This window comes from Oryctolagus cuniculus, chromosome 10, assembly GCF_051225735.1.
Source record: "Oryctolagus cuniculus isolate XC-2025 breed Fujian yellow rabbit chromosome 10, ASM5122573v1, whole genome shotgun sequence".
In the NCBI taxonomy this organism is placed as follows: Eukaryota; Metazoa; Chordata; class Mammalia; order Lagomorpha; family Leporidae; genus Oryctolagus; species Oryctolagus cuniculus.
The window spans coordinates 77,271,590-77,292,161 of NC_142876.1; the positions used below are offsets into that span (position 1 = coordinate 77,271,590).

The window sequence follows — 20,572 nt, forward strand, 5'->3', positions numbered from 1 at the left end:
TCCGTAGCTTCCGACATATGATTGTTCTCTCCTTGAGACATGATCTTGCTAACATGAGGCTGTCCCCTCTGCTCCAAATCTGGCCGTCCATACGGCTCAAGGTGCAGTAGAGGAAAACTTTCTGGCTTCTACCCATTGTCGCTTTCTAGTTAATTTCATCTAGTTCATTGGTTTATATACTATTTAAGATTTTGTTTATTTACTTGAGAGGTAGAGTTACAGACAGTAAAAGGGAGAGAGAGAGAGGGAGAGAGAAAGGTCTTCCATCTGCTGCTTCACTCCCCCAATGGCCACAACAGCTGGAGTTGTGCTAATCTGAAGCCAGGAGCTTCTTCTAGGTCTCCCATGTAGGTACAGAGGACCAAGGACTTGGGTCATCTTCTACTGCTTTCCCAGGCCACAGCAGAGAGCTGGATCAGAAGAGAAGCAACTGGGATTAGAACTGGCGCCCATATGGGATGCTGGTGCTGCAGGTGGAGGATTAACCTACTACGCCACAGCACCAGCCCCCGGTTTAAATACCACTTATAGACAATGGCTCCCTCAAAACCCCTACTCAGGTATCGAAGAGACACATGAGTATGCTACTGGTAAGGTTAAGTGTCTTGATTTGTATGGTATTCCACGAATGTTTTCAACTGGTTAAAAAAATAATCCCTGCTGGTGGTTAGGCCTTGCTGAATGCCATTTATGCTTTAATAAAAAGGCTTGCCTTGCCTGGGGCTGGTGTTTAGCCTAACAGCTAAGACACTGGTTAACATAGCCTCGTCCCACATTCGAGTGCCTGGGCTCAAAACCCAGCTTGAGCTCCTGTGTCTCACTTCCTGCTAACGCAGACCCTGGGAGGCATCAGTGATGGCTCAAGTGACGCTTCCTGCCACTCACATGGGAGACCTGACTGAGTTCCCCACAACCTGATTTGACCCCAGTTCAGCCCTGGCTGTTATGGGCAGCTGGGGAGTGAGCAAGTGGATGGGAGCTCACTCTTTCCCTCTGTCTGTCTCTCTTTCTGTCTGCCTCTCAAACAAATTTAAGACATTTTTAAGGACTTGCATTAAAGTGAACAGCTGGAAGAGTGTGCCATCTCTAAACCTGTTTCTCTAGCCTTCCCCAAAGGAACTCCCAGTCCTGACAGCATCCTTGATCTAGTTCCACATCCCATCCCACCGTGAGTCCTGCCTTCCCTACTAACAATCAAATCCCCTCTTGGCCTCCTCCCCACCATCTGGTCCAGCCATTGGCACCTCCCCCTTAGTTACTAAAACAGTTTCCCATAGGCCTCGTCAGTTCCAGTGTAGCCTCCTGTTATGGAATGCATTGTGTCTCCTCCAAATTCATAGTTTGAAGTGACAACCCCAGTGTGGCTGTGTTTGGTGAAAGGGCTTCTAAAGAGGTCACATGGGGTCCTGAGGGACCCTCGTCCAATGGGACTGGTGTCCTTCCACGAAGAGCGAACGCGCACAGGAGAGAGGTCACAGCAGAAGGAGCAGACATCAAGCAGGTGGCCACCTGCAAGCCGGGAAGAGAGCCCTCACCTGAAATGACGCTGCTGCTACCCCGTGTCGGACTTCCTGCCTCCAGAGCTGTGAACGTAAGGGCTCCTGTGCTGCAAGCCACCCAGCCCGGGGCGCTCTGCTGTGGCAGCCCAGCCAAAGAATGTCCTCCTCTTGTGCATTCTAATCAGATCGCCCAGAGCAAACCCAGACAGGCTGCCAGCCGGTCATGCTCGCCCCCACACCCTCCTCGCCGAAAATAAACCTTACCAACAGCTTCCCCCAGTACCTAAGACAAGACCCAGACACTTCATCTGGCCCAGAGGCCCAACGGCCTCTTTCTGCCCAGTCCCCAGGAGCCTCTTTGAAAACCGCTGCCCCTCACACACTGAGCCCTGCTGCATCCCCACCCCCACCCGCAGCTCTCCTCCTCTAAGTTCCCACCTGGGAACTGCTGCTCCAGCTGCTCCCGGTGCTCGTGTTCTGCTTCCCCCTGTCTTTGGCATAGTTGGCTCCCTCTGGTTATGAAAGATCCCCTTCGCAACCTGACCACCCCGCTCAAGACTGTGCCCACATAGCTTTCCAACTTTCATCTGTTTTAGTTGCCACCTGACAGTGTTGCTTTTCCTATTCCTTTGCAGCCTGCCTCCCCTCCACCACCTGGAGGACAAGTTGTCCTCTGTTAGTCTCTGGATCCACCAGTGACTGATATGTGGTAGAGGTTCAGCAAACATACATTGAAAGAAATGAATTTGAGGGGCCGGCACTGTGGTGCAGTAGGCTAAGCCTCTGCCTGTGGCACCAGCATCGCATATGGGCACCAGTTCATGTCCCAGCTGCTCTTCTGATCCAGTTTTCCACTATGGCCTGGGAAAGCAGTGGAGGATGGCCCAAGTGCTTGGGCCCCTGCACCCACATGGGAGACCCAGAAGAAACTCCTGGCTCCTAGCTTCAGATCAGCTCAGCTCCGGCCATTTTTACAATCATTTGGGGAGTGAACCAGCAGCTGGAAGACCTTTCTCTCTGTCTCTCCCTCTCTCATTCTGTAACTCTAGCTCTCAAATAAATAATAAATAAAATCCTTTAAAAAAGGAAGGAAGGGAGGAAGAGAGGAAGGGAGGGAGGGGGAAATTTGTGCAGTCTGCCATAATGCATTAGAACCTGGCAAAAGCAGAAAATATTGCCCCTCCCCCACCACCACCACACTCCTTAGAGATGTGGGGGTCTGTTTAGGACAAGATAACAAAGAGTAATTGAGACTTCTAGAAAGCAATGCTTGAACACAGTTATTTTTGCCTCCTTCCAAAGTTTCATTAAACTGGCAGTAAAGGTACAAAAGGAAATAAACTCACAGGACAAAGAGGACAGGAGATAGGACACCAAGAGGTCAAAGACATTAGCTAACGTTTTCAGAACACAAAACGCTGAGCCCTACATGTGCATGTGCAGTGGCAAGAACCAACAGGATGCCGATTTGTGCGGCTGAATCCCAGAAAAACTCAGAAATGGAAGGTGCCAGATCTCTCCAAAGGGAAAGTGAGGGATAAAGCTAAAAGGGGGCGATGAGTTCCAGGCCGAATGAAGGGCTTGTCATGCTCCTGGGGGACCTCCCCCAATACCTCCGTAAAGCTAGGTTAGGACCCATTCGGACCCCAAGAGAAAACGGGGCTTCTATATCTGGAGAAATCAAGCCAGATGTGTTTTCCAAACATGGAAACTCAAGGCTCAGCAAAGATCCGCATGAGGCAGCAAACAAGGATGCAGTAGACGTTTGCATACCGAATGAGGCCACCTGTCTCTCTGCCCACTGTGGCTTCCAGAATCATCCTGGGAGCTGCCTTACACTCCCTGAGGCAACAGACTGACAGATTCACAGGCTGAGAAGCTAACCCACCGAAGATTAAAAAACCAAACCCCAGATACTGATGTTAGTGGAGTGTCATGCCCAAACACACTCCACATACACATGTACACACACACACACACATACACACATACACTCCTCAGATACACACCCTCCAAATCCACACACACACATAGATCCCAAAGACATATCTGTACCTACACCAAACATACAGAAGCACCAATATACGCAACTATCACACACACACACACACCTCAAGTCTACGCATCCCCCAAACCCGTATCACACACCAGACACCCCACAGATGTCCCAGTCAGGCACACACACTTCAAACACCCCGAACACGCTCTCAACTTCCAAGCAGCTTTTTTTTTCTGTTTCTGAAAAATATGAATTGGCCATACAAGATACCCAGGGACATGGTTATCTTCTGAAATGAAGGATCAAAAGCAAAGTGAGTGGAAAGTGAGTTGGGGTGGAGGGGAGGAGAAGTTCAGAGGGGAAGAAGATGACACACAGAGCAGAATAAGATTTCCAGACTCAGAGGATCTACATCCATGAGACAAGGGAATGGTTCTTCTTTTTCATTGTATTTATTTGTTTATTTTAAAGACAGCCCAAATGCCTGCACCAGTGGGCATTAGGCCAGGTCAAAGACAAAGCAAATCCATGCAGGTCTCCCAAATGGATGTCAGGGTTCCAACTACTTGAGCCATCATCTGGCGCCCTCCAGGATCTGTATTAGCCGGAAGCTGGACTCAGGATATCAAACCCAGACACTCCCTTATGGGCTACAGGTGTCCACAGTGGCATTTCAGCTGCTGTGCCAAACACTCACCCCAAGAACAGGGTTTCATAAAAGGAAAGACGTTTGAGACTAACAGAGTGTCTATAAATTTAAATTGTGATTGCAGAGAAAAAAAATCAGTACAAGGAATGGTAGAGGGGCTGGAGCTGTGGTACAGTGGGTGAAGCCATGGCCTGCAGTGCTGGCATCCCATATGGGCGCCAGTTCAAGTCCTGGCTGCTCCTCTTTCAATCTAATTCCCTGTTAATGTGCCTGGGAAGGCAAAAGAAGATGGCCCAAATCCCTGAGCCCCTGCACCAGCATGGGGGACCCAGAGGAGGCTCTTGGCTCCTGGCTTTGGGTTGGCCTAGCCCTGGTCACTGCAGCCATTTAGGGAGTGAACCAGCAGATGGAAGATCTCTGTCTCTCTCTGCCTCTGCCTCTCTCTTCCTCTCTGTAGCTCTTTCAAATAAATGAGTAAATCTTAAAAAGGAAGGAAGGAAGGAAGGAAGGAAGGAAGGAAGGAAGGAAGGAAGGAAGGAAGGAAGGAAGGAAGGACTAGAAATGGTAGAAACAGTTGAGAAAAATCTCTCAAAATGTTAAAAAGAGACAAAAGACAAATATATGGGTAACAGAATAGAATTAGAAGGTCAGTCCAGAGACTCCAAAATGGGAAGCTCAGAAGAACAAAGAAAATAAAGGAAACCATCAATGATGCAAAACAATAGAACACGCCACAGATGCAGAACACGAAGTTTCTAGAATGAAATGAGCCTTAGGATGTACAGCAAAAGGAACTGACTAAAAGCCTACGTTCCCGTGTATTTGATTAGGACATTTCAGAACACAAGGAATGGAGAATAGACTTTACACGTGGGACCTCCTAAGAGGCAGATGCACACAACACGTCTCCTACAAAAGATCAGAAATTAGCGTTCAACTTCTCCAGAGCAAACCTGAAAACCAGAAAGCAATGGAGCAAGGAATTTCATTTTCCGGGAAATAATTACTTCCAACACAGAATTACACACCTAAATAAATCGCTACTCAAATGTAGTGAGAAAACGTCTTTATATTTTCAGACACGTGAAGTGTTAACAATTTTGTATTCCTTATACCCTTAGCGCAGGACGTGTGCTGCCAGAATGAGTATGTAAACCAAGAATAACTCGAGAGACCCAGGAGAAAGAATGCCAGTCTCAAGAGGCAGAGGGAAGCGCCCGTCTGAAGGTGGAAAGAAATCTCTGGCAGACAATTCACAGCTGGCCTACAGGTCAGCCAGGTCAGCTTGGGACAGGAGGAGTGCATCCCTGGATAGGAAACCAATGGCTGATCCAAGGGGTTGACCTGTTGTATTTATCTGATGGTGTACGAGGTGCTGAGAAAATTTGCTATTTTGTCAGAGTGTTTGAGAAAAAAAATATATCATCAAGGATGTAGAAATTAAGCCAATTAAGATTTTTAAACCAGGGTCTGGCTGCTCCACTTCCAATCCCAGCTCCCTGCTGATGTGTCTGAGAAGGCAGCAGAGGACGGACCAAGTGCTTGGGCCCCTGCACCCACCTGGGAGACCTGCAAGAAGCTCCTGGCTCCTGATGGTTGTTGAGGGCATTTGGGGAGTGAACCAGCAGTTGGAAGATCCCTATCTCTGTCTCTCCCTCTCTTTCTCTCTAACTCTGCCTTTCAATAAAACAAATAAATCTTTTAAAAATTTTTAAATCAAAAGGAAAGATTGTAAAGGGAAAGTTAACTATAGCACACTCTGTGGCTCAGCAGTGAACAATATTTACATAATAAAAATAATATAAATACAGAATAGTAATTTGACTAAAAATGAGGCTCTAATAATGGAAGCATGTAGAAAGGTGACACTGGTGTACGGATTTGTGTCTGTGTTGGAAGGGATATAAGAAAGCAAAGAAAATCTATCATCTTCCATTCTAGGAAGCCAATAAAGAGTTTAAAGACATAGCAATGTCAGTATATTTCTTAAAAATATAGCAGTAAATGTCATTTTAGACACAGCAAAAGATGATGAAAATGGTTTGCCTCTGGAGAGAAAGATACAGGAGTGGGAAAGTGACTTTTGGTTTACATTTGTTACCTTAATAAGATTAAAAGTTAAATGAAAAACAGAACAATACAGGACTTAAAAGAGTTACTGAACAATCTGGGATATACATCACAGAAACTCGGAAAGCTGGACCTATCCCAGATAAGCTACCCCACAAAGAGGCCAGGCAAGAATAATCGCAAGTAGATCATAAGGTCCAGGAGCGCAGAGCTCAAGGTGCCCTCACTGGTAACGCTAGCCTCATGCCTTAGCACCCTATCATCTTGTTTTCTAATAAGACTTGGATTACAAAGAAGTCATCCAGGTAGCTTACATAACATCTATGTCCTGAGCACTTTGTTAAGGAGTCACCGATACTAGCGTACATGTATAGCAGAAATTGTGCTGTGATCGCTTTTCAACCAACTCTCCCTCTCCTGCCCCTCCCTCACGTCAGCCAGCCTGGCACTACCAGGCTTCCATACACTGCAAGCCCAGTGCTCCCCTATCTAGTCCACCTGTAGCTTCCCTAGACCGTTCTAAATTTACATCGTTCCGGGCTGGTGCCCTGGCGTAGTGGGCTAAGCCTCAGCCTGCAGCACCAGCATCCCATATGGGCACTGATTTGAGGAGTCCCAGCTGCCCCTCTTCCAATCCAGCATCTCTGTTGATGGCCCAGGAAAGCAGTAGAGGATGGCCCAACTGCTTGGGCCCCTTCACCTGCGTGGGAGACCCAGAAGAAGCCCCTTGCTCCTGGCTTCGGATTGGCCCAGCTCCGGCTATTGTAGTCATCTGGGGAGTGAACCAGAGGATGGAAGACCTCTCTCTCTCTCCCTCTCTGTCCATAACTCTACCTCTCAAATAAATAAATAAAATCTTAAAAAAATAAACTTACATGGTTCAAAGATACTGTCTTACATATGTCAAAGATACCATCTTACTGTCTTAGTCTTATGAAAAGTGAAAATAAATTGCTACTGGAAAGCAACTGAAATGTTTGTACTAAAATCACAAAAACAAAAACAAAAAAGAGCAATCTGGCTTATAGTAGGCTTCCTGGGAGCAGAGAGTGGACCAGTTTCCTAACCCCATTCTCAATCCCTGAATTAGAACAAAATCCTTTCATAGCTCTATTTTCAAGCGAGTAAACCAGACAAGACAAACAACTGATCCAAGATCAGTGTCATTCTCTCTCTGGTCCCCAAAGAAGAAGGGAACGGGTAGGAGAAACTCTGTTTACCTGTGTTCCTGCCTTTGCAGAAACGTAAATGGCCAAAGACATTCACTTTTCAACTCTTGGGAAAACTTGGTGGAAGGCTAAGCCGACTTGACTGCGGAGGAGTGAGGCGACCACGGGGTGGGAAGCCGCGGGAAGCCACACATTGCATCAACAGTAAGCAAGGCTGCTTAAGCCAGACACAAATCTGTCCACTCATTAAGGGGGAAATTGCCAAGCTGGAAGCATTTATAAATCACCCCAAACTAATCAGCCATTTAAGGACAATCCCATAAAAAAATAAAAGGAAGCACAGCAGGCTGCTCCTGAGAGATAAATGGCTTTGCAGCCTCATCTGGGATATGCAAATAGGAGGCCATCAGCCGGCGTTTTCCGAATGATAACTTGGTTTATTTTTGAGGGGACAGCTCATGGGGAAATGGAGCTGAAAACCCAGGGAGAATTCTCTGGCTTTGAGGTGAGCCACATGTCAAGGCAGTGGCAGGATGGCTTTGCTAAGCAAGCCTTGTGCTAAGAGCTGAAAAGGCAGATGGCGAGTCAGGTAACTGGTTTTTGTGACAGGCACTTCGACACAGCCAGTGAGACCAGGTGACGATAAAAGCCTCCATGGACAGGTCTTTTCCTCCAGGTCAGTGCCACTCAGACTTCTCTCTCACCCGCTTCTAGGCCACCGTCCTAATGCAAGAGCCAATATGCAGCACGGGCTAGAACTGTCAGGAGTACTGAGTTTCTTCCACGTCCGAAGGGAGAGCTGAGACCCGTTAGGGTGAGCCCCAGATGATGTGTCCGTGTGCTGGCCTTCAGATCCCCGGGCCATACATGACCTTACTGGGAAGAGGTTTCATAGGAATAATCAGGGAATTTGAGATGAGATCATCGCGGATTATCCAGCTGAGTCCTAAATCCAATAAGTGTTCTTCTAAGAGATGGAAGAGGAGAAGACACATAGAAAGGGAGAAGGACCAGTGAAGACAGAGCTGGAGACTAGCATGATGTGGTCACAGCCAAAAGCTCCTGGAGCCCTGGCAGGGAGGATGGCCCTGTTGAAACCTTGATTTTGGATTGCTGGCCTGCAGAACTGTGAACAAGTACATGCCTGTTGTTTTAACACACCCAGGTTGGTGCCAGCGCTGTTGCATAGTAGGTACAGCCCCCACCTGCAATGCCGGCATCCCATACGGGAGCTGGCTGAAGCCCTGGCTGCTCCACTTCTCATCCAGCTCCCTGGCTAATGGCCTGGGAAAGCAGTAGAAGATGGCCCAAGTGCACACAGGTGGAAGACCCTGAAGAAGCTCCTGACTCCTGGCTTCCACCATTTTGGGGAGTGAACCAGCAGTTGAAAGATCTCTCTCTCTCTCTCTCTCCCTCCACCCCTGGGGTGCCTGGTTCCTGTCTCACTCTGCATCCTCTTATCATTTATTGGACAAGCTGCATCTTGTGCCATCCTCAACTCCCACCTTTAATGCCACTTTTCATCTGAACTGACAATGGCTCCCGCTGCCTGTCACATTCATTCACGCCACTAACCATTGCAGATGGCAGCCATGAACTGTGTCGTGGCTGGCACTGGCTTTCAGGGTAAACAAGCCAACACCAGCTCACGGGGGAGTGCCCATGCGGTGCGGTGCTGGTGACACACACAGGTGTGTGCTTCACACCCAAAGCTCACCAAGAAACTCAGCTGTTAGACCCATGACTTCTCGACAGGCGTGCTGATGGTGGTGGTGGTGGCGGTGGTAGATTTTCCCTCACCCCTAGGGCAATGTTCCTTGTATTGGGAAACATTTGGGTGTGCCACTGGCAAGGGTGAGGAGTGAGAAGGAGGTGTCCCTGCCCCCCAGCAGGTAGGGGCTAAGGGTACCGCTCCCCCGCCTGCCGGGCTCAGCCAGCCAGGCAGCGTCCCCTGCTGAAACCCCTGGAGGCTGTGGGGTAGCAGCCCACGGGGGGGTGGCGCCCGAGCATTGAGAATTGCACCATGGATGACCAGACCCGTATAACCATGCTGTTTTTTCAACAAGCAAACTTGCTCTTGGGGGACCTGGCAGCCAGCATATAGGACCTGGGGGTACTGACTGGGAGCCTGAACTCAGCCTGACACCATGGAGATGCCGGGATGGACAGGAGCACCCCCATCCTGGTCCCTCCCCCACCAGCCATCTCTGCAAGACCCACAAAGATCGGGCTCTGGAAATAGCAAGGAGATTGAGGTGACAGCGTCTGCCAAATGTTAAGCGACATCTCACTGGTGATAAGAAAACTAACGTAGCCGGCGCCGCGGCTCACTAGGCTAATCCTCCGCCTTGCGGCGCTGGCACACCAGGTTCTAGTCCTGGTCGGGGCGCCGGATTCTGTCCCGGTTGCCCCTCTTCCAGGCCAGCTCTCTGCTGTGGCCCGGGAGTGCAGTGGAGGATGGCCCAAGGGCTTGGGCCTTGCACCCCGTGGGAGACCAGGATAAGTACCTGGCTCCTGCCATCAGATCAGCACAGTGCACGGGCCGTGGTGGCCATTGGAGGGTGAACCAACGGCAAAGGAAGACCTTTCTCTCTGTCTCTCTCTCTCACTGTCCACTCTGCCTGTCAAAAAAAAAAAAAAAAAAAAAAAAAAGAAGAAGAAGAAAAGAAAGAAAGAAAGAAAACTAATGTAACCACTTCCCCGGATTTTGTGAAATAAGATTGTTGTTAATCTCATGGACTCTGACAGCTCCTCCATCTGACTTCATTTGCATGAGCAGGTGGCTGTGCTAAGGTACCCTTCCCCTCCAGGCAGGATGAGGCCTCTTTTGATGGCACATCACAAAACAGAGAATGAAGAACAGAGAGGAGGCTGGCGTTGTGGTGTACTGGAATCCCATAGGGGTGCCAGCTGGAGTTTCAGCGGCTCCACTTCTGATCCAGCTCCCTGTTAATGGCCTGGGAAAAGCAGCAGCAGATGCCCCAAGTGCTTGGGCCCCTGCACCCACGTGGGAGACCCGGAAGAAGCTCCTGGCTCCTGGCTTCAGCCTGGCCCATCCTGGCCTTTATGGCCATTTGGGGAGTGAACCAGCAGATAGATGGAAGTTCTCTCTCTCTCTCTCTCTCTCTCTCTCTAACTCGGTCTTCCAAATACATAAACAAATCTTTAAAAAAAAAAAAAAAAAAAACCAGAGAGGACACTATTTCCTTTTCCATTCCCTTTCAGTCTTTGTGAAGAAGTCTTGGGAGGACAGACAGGTGTGTCCTTCAAACCTGGGTGATACTTGTCATTTCTTCTAAACCCCAGAGGCTGGGCCTGGGGTCTGGAGCTCTCAGGCAGAGTGAACATTTGGTTCTCATGGAATACACTGTGTGTTATTGTTCCTTTTTTAAAAAACATGGCGATATAAGATTTATAACAAGAATATGAAGATGATCCGATATTGAAAAACCATTAAGTTAGAGGAGCCTATCACATGAGAAATGTATATAACCAGGTACCTTTAAAAACACTAGCCAAGAGGAAAAGCCACTCACCCCATCAAAGCATTCTCTCTCTTTTTTAAAAAATAACTTGGAATTTGTAAGAGTGAAAAATAGGATAAAGAATTTCCATACACCTTATGCCCAGATTCCCCCAAAGACCAACCCCTGACCTATGGTTTGTTAACTGACATGGGGGCCTCGAGCCCCTTACCTTCACCTTGCTGTGTAGCCTGTTAAGGTCATTTTTTTTCTGGTCCAGGATGCAACCCAGGACCCATTGCCACATTTCGCTGTTACACATCCTTATTCTCATCTAATTGAGAGCCCTTTTAAACTTTTATACCATGTAGATAGATGTTCTAATCTAGAGCAGTTTTAGGCTCATGGCTACATTGGGCAGGAAACAGTACAGGGAATTGTCACACACCCTCCGTCCTCACCCAGGCGTGACCTCCCCTGTTTTCCACATCCCCAACCAGAGTGGCACACTGTGGCAGTTGATGAACCTGCACTGACCCTCGTTACCACCAGAGCCCACTATTGACACCAAGGGCCCTGGATGGTCTGTGAGCCCTGACAAATATATCATGACACAAAATCCACCACTGGAGCATCCTACTAAATAGTTCCACAGCCCTAAAAATCTCTGTGCTCCATGTCCCCTTTCTCTGGCCCCTTGACCACAGGCCACCACCCATCTTTTTATTGCCCCCATAGTTGTGCCTTTTCCAGAATGTCATACAATTGGAACAATATAGTTTGTAACCATTTCAGATTGGCTCCTGTAACTCAATGGCATGCATTTAAGGTTCCTCCATGTCTTTCTGTGGCTTGATGGGAAGAGTGCTACCTGGGCTGTGTACCTGCCAGGACTGTCACTGTGCCAGATCAATAGAAGAGCATGGCACTGTAAGACCAAGACAGTGGCCACTGTTGTGGAATAGTGGCTTAAGCCACTGCATACAGCACCGGCATCCCATATGGGTGCCAGCTTGAGTTCCGGCTGCTCCACTTCCCATCCAGCTCCCTGCTAGTGCACCTGGGAAAGCAGCAGAAGATGGCCCAAGTCCTTGGGCTCTTGGACCCACATGGGAGACCTGGAAGCAGCCCCTGGCTCCTGGCTTCAGCCTGGCCCAGCTCTGGCCTTTGCTGCCATTTTGCCATTTGGGAAATGAAACAGCATTCTCCACCCCCCCCTCCCCCGCCGTAACACTGCCTTTCAAGTAAAATGAAATAAATCTTTAAAAAAAAGTCCAAGGAGGAAGGGATTTGTTGGAAGAAAATGCTAGAAAACCACATCTCTCCCTGACATCCCTTCTCCACTTCCATTCCCGGGGCTGCTACCTCACCCTTCACCCCAGATGTCACCTCCTGACTCCTTCCTGCTCCCTCCCATCATCCACACCACAACTACTTCAGATGGCACCAGACTTATCCATCTTTTCCCCTTAACCTGTTTTTTAAGCTTTATTTATATTTTTGAAAGACAGACACATGTGCACACACAGGGAGAGAGAAAAGAGAGAGACAGGGAGACATAGAGAGACACAGAGAGAGAGCCTACATCTGCTGGTTCACTCCCCAAGTAGCCACAAAAATATGAGGCTGAAACCAGGAGCTGGGAACTCGCTGGGTCCCCCATGTGGGTGGCACGGTCCCAAGTATTTGGGCCATCATCCACTGCCTTCGCAGGTGCATTAGCAGGGAACCGGACTGGAACTGGAGTCCCCAGGACTTAAACCAACACTCCCATGTGGGATGAGAGTATCCTTAAAGGTGGCTTACCCTGCTGCGCCACAATGCCCACTCCTTAGCCTGGTTATCTAAGAAGAGAATTCAAGGGTCCCTGAACCTAAATGTAAAATAAACTTACACCTCCATTTTCCCAGAAACTGAACACCCTTCAATTATAAAGGCAGCAAGTATCTAAGACTGCTGTTAATAGAAATTGCAAATATTCTCACATCACATTATACTTATTGTAGATACAGCAAAAATGTCATTTATGTAAATTTCTAATTTGAAATTAATTATTAGCTCCACCACCAGCTCGAATGCATTAATAAAGAACCATATCTACTAGTATATCAGATTTGATTTTTAGCATTTCAATGACTACCATAATTGGTTTCCTTTGTGATCCTATGTTACTGAATAAGCTTTGTCCAGCTTTGACATATAATAGACAAATAAAAAACTCTGTATAGAGCCACCTAAGGATCTTTAAGTCCACAATGGACTGCACTGGTGATAGTGGTTCCATTAGATGGTAATGGAGCTGAAAAATTCCTATCACCTGGTGATGTCCCAGCTACCAGAGCATCACAGTACAACACATCACAGTGCTATGTCTGTGTGCTAACGCTGGTGCAAACACACCTGCTGCACTTAATCCTATAAAAGTGGAGCACAGGGGCCGGTGCCATGGCGCAGCTGGTTAAGTCTCTGCCTGCAGTGCCAGCATCCCCTGTGGATGCCAGTTTGAGTCTCAGCTGCTCCGTTTCTAATCCAGCTCCCTGCTAATGTACTTGGGAAAGCAGTAGAAGGTGGCCCAAGTGCTGGAGTCCATGCATCCACGTGGGAGACGCTGAAGAAGCTCTGAGGTCCTGGCGTTGGCCTGGCCTAGCCCTGGATGTTGCAGCCATTTGGGGAGTGAACAAGCAGATGGAAGACCTCTCTTTCTCTCTCTCTCTCTCTCTTTCTCTACTCTTTCTGTAACTCTGCCTTTCAAGTAAATAAAAAATAAATCTTAAGAAGAGTGGAGCACATACAATTATGTGCAGTACATAATACTTGATAATGATATAAACAACTGTGCTACTGGCTTATGTATTTACCATACTTTTTATCATTCTTTTAGAGTGTACTCCATCTGTTTTTTCAAAAGTTGATAATGTGACTTTTTAAAGTATAATATCCATCTGGTGCTTCAGGAATATTCCAGAAGACATTGCTATCATAGGAGATGCCAGCCTTGTGTGTGTCCCTGAAGACATTCCGGTGGGAAAGATGTGTAGATAACAGACACTGACATAGATGAGCATGACCCTGGGGAGGCCTCTGCTCCAGTGTGTGCTGTGTCTTCATTTTTTTCCTTTTATTTGAAAGGCAGAGAGACAAAGAGCAATCTCCCATCTGCTGGTTCACTTCCCAGTTGCCTGCAATGGCTGGGACTGGGCAGTGGAAAGCCTAAAGCCAGGAACTCAATCCAGGTCTCCCATATGGCTGGGAGAGACCCAACTACTTGAGCCACACTTCCAATTCCAGCTGCCACCCAGGGTGCACATTAGCAGGAAGCTAGACTTGGAAGTTGAACTGGGACCCAAAACCTGCATAAGGGATGCAGGCATTCCAAGTGGCATCTTAGCACTGCACTAACTGCTCAACCTTGTGCATTAGTTTTTAAAAGAAGATTTTAAAGGACAAAAAATAAAAATTTTTAATAGAACAAAAGAGGGCTAGCATTGTGGTTCAGCAGGTTAAGCTGCCACTTGTGACACCAAGCATCCCATATAGGAGTGCTGGTTCAATTCCTGGCTGCTCTGCTTCCAACCCAAATCCCTGCTAATCCACCTAGGAAGGTAGCATATGGTGGCCTGGTACTTGAGCCCCTGCCACCCACGTTCAAGAACCAGTCAGAGTTCCCAGCTCCTAATTTCAGCCTGGCCCAGCTTTGCCTATTGCAGGTATCCAGAGAGTGAATTAGCAGATGGAAGATCTTTTTCTCTCTCTGTCTCTCCCTCTCTCTATGTTGCTCTGTCTTTCAAATGAATAAATGTTTTAAAATGGGAGAAAGCTTCATAGAATAAGAATATAAAGAAGATATATTTTGTATAGATGTACAATATGTATTTTAAGCTGTTATTATCAAAGAGTTAAAAATTAAAGCACTTAAACTTACAAAAGGTTAGTTGATTACTGAAGAAAGAAACGTGTTATGAATTAGTGCAGCCTGTATATGCACAGTGCACGAGAAGTCCGCAGCGGTGGACAGCCCTGCCCTAGGCCTTCCCATTCCCTCACCACTCGCTCGCACTCACCCAGAGGAACCCATCCCGCCGGTACCAACCATGGCAGGCGCCCTCTGCAGGTGGACCACTTTTAAATCTGTCATACCTTATTTTTACTCTATCTTTCCTATGTGTAGATACACAAATGCGTAGCATGATGTTAAAATATGACAAGCTGGACAGGTCCCGGCATGAAACAGCAGTAGATACCACACCGCCTGGTATAATCACACCCGAGTTGGGGCAAGTGCACTCCATGGTGCTCGCACAACCATGACATCCCCTAACGGCATATTTCTCGGGGTGTATCCCCACTGGAAGCTATGCGTGACTGCATTAAAGGCGGATAACGGGATGTTCTGATCTAGGTATCCATTGTGAATGATGACCACAACCAACTAACACATCCATCACCTGACAGTTAGCTTTTTGTGGTGTGATCTACTGCTTCAGCAAATCTCAAGAACACAGGACACACTGATCGGACTTCGATGTGGAATCTGAAAATGCTGAACTCATAGAAACTGAGCAGCAGGTGCTTTTCAGGGCTGGTGGTAGGAAAATGGGGAGACGTTGGTCAAAGGGCGCACATTTCAGTTTTAAGACAAATATCTCCCGGAGACCCAAGGCACAGCATGGCGGTTATAGATAATTAATGGATTTTATCTTTTTACTATTTATAGAATTACTTAGTTGAAAAAGCAGAGTGACACACAGAAACAGAGGGGAGAGAATGAGAGAAACAGAGAGAGAGAGAGATCTTACATCTACTGGTTCATTCCCCAAACAGCCACAACAGCTAGGTCTGGGCCAGGCCAAAGCCAGGAGCCAGGAACTCCATCTGCTCCTTTCCTAGGTACAATCGCAGGAAGCTGGATCAGAAGTGGAACAGCCAGGACTGGAAACGGCACTCTGGTATGGGATACAGGCATCTCGGGTGGCAGCTTAACCCACTGTACCACAACACTGGCCCCTAAATAATGAATTTTATTTTATTTTTATTATTTATTTATTTGAGAGGCAGAGTTACAGACAGTGAGAGGGAAATATATAGAGAAAGGTCTTCTTTCTGCTGGTTTATTTCTCAAATGGCTGCAATGGCCAGAGCTGTGTTGATCCGAAGCCAGGAGCCAGGAGCTTCTTCTGGGTCTCCCATGTAGGTGCAGGGGCCCAAGGACTTGAGCCATCTTTTACTGCTTTCCCAGGCCACAGCAGAGAGCTGGATTGGAAGAGGAGCAGTCGGGACTAGAACCAGAGCTCATATGAGATGCCAGCGCCACAGGCGAAGGATTAACCTGCTACACCACAGCGCTGGCCCCAAATAATGAATTTTAAAGCAGTGTTCTGAGAAGGGAGCCTAGGTTTTCATCTGATGGCTAAAGGGGTCCCTGGTAAACAACAGGTTAAGAACCACATTCCCTTAATAATCCAAGATGTGAGCTCTTAGGATGGAGGGCAATGCCCAGGCCTCACTCACTTCTAAGCTCTGGCATCCAGTGTGGTGCCTGGCACGTAGCAGATGCTCAATACAGAGCCCCTGATAAAATGTTCACTGTGGCTCCGCAGTGGGGTACACGGAGATAGGCACATCCATGTGGGTTACCTTAGAGATTTCTGTGCTTGGGAAAACCAAACACACCTCCCCCCTACTTCCTGCTTCCTTGCTGAGCAGTGCCCACATACGTGCCTGCCTTATGCCCACAAGACCCAAGACCCCATGAGGTTTGATGTCTGTGTAGGGCCCCTTTCCCCAACCTATGCCAAGAACCCCAGCCAGGGGCTGAGGTCGTGTCTCCGGGGGGCTGAGTTGCCAAGCGGCAGCGTTCAGTGCCCTCTGGAAACTTCCCTCTGACCCCGACAGCTGTCTCATGAGGGCCTCCACTTCCATCTTGGCTGCCCCACTGTTTATCAGAAGCAGCTCTGCTCTTTGTAGCAGGCTGCGTGGACTGCCTCCCTCTGAATGTGAGCCGCTTCCTTCTAGAAATTTCCTTCGTATTCGAGGACGACTTTGATTGGCTGATGAGATGTTGAAAGCATGGGATTAATCGATGCGTATCATAACCTCAGCTGCGCTTGCCTCTCCACAGCCCTCACTGCCAGCGCCAAAAACACAGGCTTTCACCACAATAAATGCTTTTTATAATACCAATGAGGCCACTCCGGGGAGCGCTGCTATCATGAATTTAATCACGGTCCTGTGGGATTCGCCTGACGGAGTTTCATCCTCCTAACCCTGGAGGTGGGGGAAGGAAGCAGCAAGGGCAGAGGTAAGGGGCAACTGTATCAAAATCACAGCACCAACCCCCCCCCCCCCCACATCACTCCTTTTTGCTTTCAGCTTTAAACAACTCAGTTGAGAACCTGCACTTGCAAATCACACAGACTGGGACTTCGTTGCATGCAGCCATCTGCGGTCATGTAATCTGAATGGCCTATTTGGGGCTGTCAACCTGCACATAGAACTTAGGTTGGGTTTTGAATCCTGGTCAACAATGCTGAGCTCTGGTCCTTGGTTAGTCCTCCTTACCACATTACTTCTCCCGCAAAGATCACCGACAAAGCTGCAGTTGACAGAGAACCGGGACTATGACATCTTGCACTCACAAACGCGGTCTGACCATGGAGGGGCGGGACAGTCCCCAGGGTTTGTGACTCAATCCATTTGACTTGTTTTGATTACATGCGAATTTCCCTCCCTGATTGCCGATGTGTGTTTTTGGAGGCCGTGGCAAATTAATCGGGTTTACATGGTAGATAGCTATGCACGGGAGGTTCATATCTGTCTATAATAATGCAAAATGACAGCCCACAGCAAAGGGAGACAGCACATTGCTGTCGGGGTGCATGGTTGCAAAAGGAGCTGGTGCGTGTGTGTGTGCATGTGTGTGTGTGTGTGTGTGTGAAGCATATTCCGCTAGTAATGACAGCAAATGAAGGCAACTGCGTACAAAAACAACTTCTGCACTCACTCCGATTTTCTCTGCAAATTCTCTTCTCGGTGAGATAGAGAATGCCATGTATCCTTCCAGAAGCATCTTGGCTTTGAACTTGCATAGGATCAAAGGTAAGATTTGTAAATTAAGGTAATTTTATCATCTAATAGACGGAGGGCTGCCTTTCCCATAACAGCTAACCCATCCCGGGATGAAAGCAGGTGGGCTGCTGGTCTGCCTTTGCAGGAGCCGTTGGCTTCAATCTGTGGTCTTCTAAGAAGGTCTAACTACGGCTTAGGTGCAAGGATAATTATATCCATTTCTCCTCCTACTAAAAAGGAACCATACATATGTGTGTGTGCGCGCACACACACACACACACACACAAAACACACCAAAGAAATAAATGGAAGCCAACATTTATTGGAGGCAATTTTGCTCTCTCAGTCCTTTAGCATGAATTCAGAAATGGTGTCTGTCATCTTAAGGCCTTGCCTATCGTAAGATCAAAGTCACAAGAGTCAAAGTGGACTCTGAAATACCCAGAAAACGATTTGTCAAGAATGTATGCACTCTTGTTTGACAGAGACCTAATGCAACCAGATGCTCCTGCCTGGCCCCCAAGTCCCTGCCTGAAACACGGCACTGCCACTTACTGTCTTTCCGTGAAAACAGTTGTCCTCAGAAATAAAGCAAAAGCAAAACAACCCTCCTTGAAATCATCCCATGTACAACGAAGGCAGGAGCAAGATGGTTTTCATCTGCTCGTGACATTGATTCAACCAATTCAGCATTTTTCGGAGACCTGATGTTCCCCTCTTTTTCTAATTCCATCAGGCCAACATTGTTAGAAAACATCTTCTGCGAAATAATATTCCGTTTTCAACACGATTTCTCGTAAGAAAAGGAAACGTAAACATGTCACCAGGACACTGGAGAACCACAATGTGTCTTCCTAATACAATAATAGCCATAGGTTTATGAAGCATTCGGTGAAACAGCCAAAGGAGAAATTAGATCATTTGGCTCTGGTCGCCGAGTGTAATAGATCTCCCTCGGTTAAGATAGCTGGGAACAGGCTGGAATGATTAATGGGAAAGCTTGATGGTGTAAAAATGCTTAATGTAAGAGCACAATATGGCATGCAAACCAGACTAAAACAACCCATAAATATTTTAGGCACCTTATAAAGATTTAAGAATATTTATTCCACGTATAAATCCATCGCGTAGTATCAGCAAAAGCCCAGCATCCAGAGCCCTGGCAGCTTGAACTACCACGCTGCAGACGGGCCCGTGTGCCTTCTTTCTGTCTGCATTTCCCCCAGATGATTGAACCAAATTCAGTGGCTTAACTGCTTCCCAAATGAGACGCAACTCCCAAGCACCACTCCTTTTACAGCTTTGTCAGCACTTACAGCTCAAAGAATCTGATCTCCAGAGCTTTCTAACAAGGGAGGAGTTGGAGCCTGAGACTCCCCTTAGAAGTTTTATCTCACACCTTGAGTCTCCTACCCCAGTGCTAATCAAAGTGTGTGCTTTGTGTCAGCCACGGCAGCGTGGCGTGGATGTTCATTTGAAACGCAGTATCTCCCCAGGGTGATCTGCATGTACACTCAAGTTTGGAAAACCATGGAGGACACTCATGTCACTCTCACCTCTCCCATGCCTGCCTCTAACCCCAAACTCCAGATGGTTTCCCTGAGTGGAGGTAAAAGTACAAGGAGTGAGACAGCAGCTTTGCCTCTGAAGAGCTGTGTGATCTTTCTCAGGGCCTTACTCTCTCTGGGCCTGTTTTCTCATTTAAAAATAGCAGAAATAATAGTAGCAACTTCAAGGGCATGGAGAAAGGATGAAATGAGGTCATGTGGGGCCGGTGCTGTGGCGCAGCAGGTTAAAGTCCCGGCCTGCAGCACCGGCATTGCATCTGGGCACCAGTTTGAGTCCCAGCTGCTCCACTTCCCATCCAGCTCCCTGCTAATGGCCTGGGAAAGCAGTTGAAGATGGCCCAAGTTCTTGAGCCCCTGCACCTGTGTGGGAGACCCAGAAGAAGCTCCTGGCTCCTGGCTTTGGATCAGCTCAGCTCTGGCCGTTGTAGCCATTTGGGGAGTGAACAAATTTACGGATTGAAGACCTCTCTGTGTCTCTGTCTCTACCTCTCTCTGTAACTGTTTCAAATAAATAAAATAAAGCCTTTTAAGAAATAAATTAATTAAAAAAGAAGAAATAAGGTCATGTATCCAGCAGCTCATGTGAGAAGCCCAGTACAAAGTAAGGGCTCACCCAAGGGCACAAACTTGGGGCAATAAAAAGACGCAAATGAGACCAACATCACTTGCACAAAATGGCTACGGAGATCTTTTCTCAATGTCTTTATCTATTCCCTGGAGTGAATCTATAACATCCCAACTGGAAGCTGGGATAAGAGAGGAATATTGGCAATAGGAGGGAAATTTTGGATTAGTTATCTTTTTCTGAATGTCAAATTACCCTCAAATTTAGCAGCTGAAAACAAACATCGATTGCCTTGCAGATTTCTTTCTTTCTTTCTTTCTTTCTTTCTTTTTTTTTTTTTTTAAGAGTTACACCGAGAGAGGAGAGAGGTCTTCTGTTACTTCACTCCCCAAATAGCCACAATGGCTGTAGCTGGGCCCATCTGAAGCCAGGAGCTTCTTCCAGGTCTCCCACGTGGGTGCAGGAGCCCAAGCACTTGGACCCTCCTCTGTAGCTTTCCCAGGCACATGAGCAGGGAGCTGGAT

The 20,572-nt window shown here is 47.6% G+C and overlaps 1 long non-coding RNA gene across 3 annotated transcripts in view; it reads right to left on the bottom strand.

Moving 5' to 3' along the window:
* Nucleotides 1–203: 203 nt before the first annotated feature.
* Nucleotides 204–20,572, bottom strand: part of LOC127492315 (uncharacterized) — an 88,944-nt gene continuing 68,575 nt past the window's right edge. For 2 of the 3 annotated variants that reach the window (XR_016214200.1, XR_016214201.1), the window contains exon 4: nucleotides 15,913–16,100. This is a non-coding gene — a long non-coding RNA (uncharacterized LOC127492315). Of the gene's footprint in view, nucleotides 411–15,912; nucleotides 16,101–20,572 lie in introns of those variants that run through there. The other variant, XR_016214202.1, reaches the window with a different exon arrangement.